This window comes from Montipora foliosa, chromosome 3, assembly GCF_036669935.1.
Source record: "Montipora foliosa isolate CH-2021 chromosome 3, ASM3666993v2, whole genome shotgun sequence".
In the NCBI taxonomy this organism is placed as follows: domain Eukaryota; kingdom Metazoa; phylum Cnidaria; class Anthozoa; order Scleractinia; family Acroporidae; genus Montipora; species Montipora foliosa.
In genome coordinates, this window is record NC_090871.1 from 69,099,904 (window position 1) to 69,101,866 (window position 1,963).

General features: G+C 38.5%; 1 pseudogene; it reads left to right on the forward strand.

Annotated features, from left to right (window-relative positions):
• Positions 1-1,537, forward strand: LOC137994338 (uncharacterized; annotated as a pseudogene).
• The last annotated feature ends 426 nt before the right edge of the window (positions 1,538-1,963 follow it).

Genomic DNA, 1,963 nt, shown 5'->3' on the forward strand with positions numbered 1-1,963 from the left:
ATGGACCTGAACAGAGTTAGTGGTGGGGATTGGTTATGAAAGCCGTCTAAGTTCAATGTAGGACGTCATACAACACAAGTTGAGTTGACAACGGGCAACGGGCGAAGGACAACTGGAAAAACAGAGTCCTAGGCAGGAATCGAACCTACGACCACTGTAACACCAATCGGATGCTTAACCCATTGAGCTACTAGAACTCCTAGGGATCTTGGTCGTTAATCTCCTTCGGGCCCATTACACCCTACAATCATTAATGTATTTGTTTGGCGCTTGCCGGACTTTGTAGAGCCCGCAGCTAGCGGGACAAATTGTCCATCAAGGACCTAGATTAATGACTTAGCCTCCATAGGAGTTCTAGTTTTGTGTATATAACATATCCAACGATCTTACTCTCAGTTTTGCTAAGATTAATTATGGTGTCACCAGAACAATTTATGAGTCGGCGATCAGACCTAATCACGAGAGGTCAGTGCCTAACACCGGTCGGATGCTCTGCTCATTGAGATACTAGAACTCTGATCCTAAAAATCTAAAGTCGTGGACTAAAGACCTGTCAAGACTTCCTCGTCTAACAAATAAAGACATTCACGAATTATCTCGTGTTTGGGAGTTGTAAGTTCTACAAGAACGAGGACATGCACTGTCTCAAGCAACTAAAAGCTTACAGATTTTTCAAAGATGGTCACGTTCAACACATCGAGCTGGCGTTCATCAACGATTGAAGCAATTATTATTGTTGTTTTGTCAGCGCCAAAGTCTTACCATCAATGAAAACTGATAGAGTGTGCAACACCTGGATAGCCATGGTCAAAGGCACTTTGGAACGTTTTTTCAGCGGATTGTAACTGCACAGCGGGGTAACTTGTAATAAATTTAACTATGATTTAAGTTTCATTCAGCACTAATTCGAAAACAGTTAAATAATTTAAGATAAAGCCATCATAATGTTAAAATATTCACAGGTTTATTTTGAAATTCTTAAAACCTAGTATTACCATTTCATAATAAGAAATATGGCTCAGATTAGTTTACGTTCTATAAAATCCTTCCTTATATACATCATATTGGACAATGTAATGACTGAAAATTTCGTAATTGAAAAGAAATAATATTCATCCAGGTTGCAATACACTGCGCTTGTATCAAACTTTCATGTTTTTGCGTGCATGTCAAATAAACTGCATCGACTACCAAGTTGCAGTACTCAAACAGTTATTCTCCAGTTCCCTTTCTTTTTTGCCTTTTGGTTAAAAGTTGTTTGTTTTAAAAATTCTCTTTCAGGAAATCTAGCAAGTCGTACGTCTTTTTCGTCTTGCAGACTTGGAGAAGCTTGTAATCATATTGAAGCATTGCTGTTTGCAATTGAAGACTATCCAAAAATGACAAATGTGAATGAGAGAAGCCCCGAAAAAGAAAGCTTAGCCCCTGGCGAATAAGCGAATTGCAACCAATGAAACATCAGTAAGGCAAAAAGTCCAGGTTAGCAGCTGGCGGCCGCTCCTGTCAGCAACTCTTTCCTTCCCAATTTTCTGGATAACTTGAAGTCAGTGAATCCTAATTGTGCAATCTTTACAGTTGCAGAAAAGCAAAAAAATGTTTCATGCGATAGTGACATTGCAAGTGATGACAATGTCAGGGCACTTGAAGATGCAGAAACATCAGAATTTGGTGTTGAGGAATTTGCTAAACACTATGAAGTGCAAAAATTTCCTTCTAGAAATATAGTTATTAAGTGAAGGCCTTAGTTATTTGGCTTAAATGAATTTCAAGGAAAAAATAATAATTACTTTGCATCACTGAGCGTGTCAACGTTTGAGACGAAGCTTGTTGAAATAAGTACTCTTGGGCAAAGTGAGAATCCTAAATAGTTGCAAGCCTCGCAAGGGAGAATAATGCGTCATTTGTTGTTCGAGTTATTAAGAAATGAGTAAAAGTAAGCAACTTACCAAATGGATGCTAATAG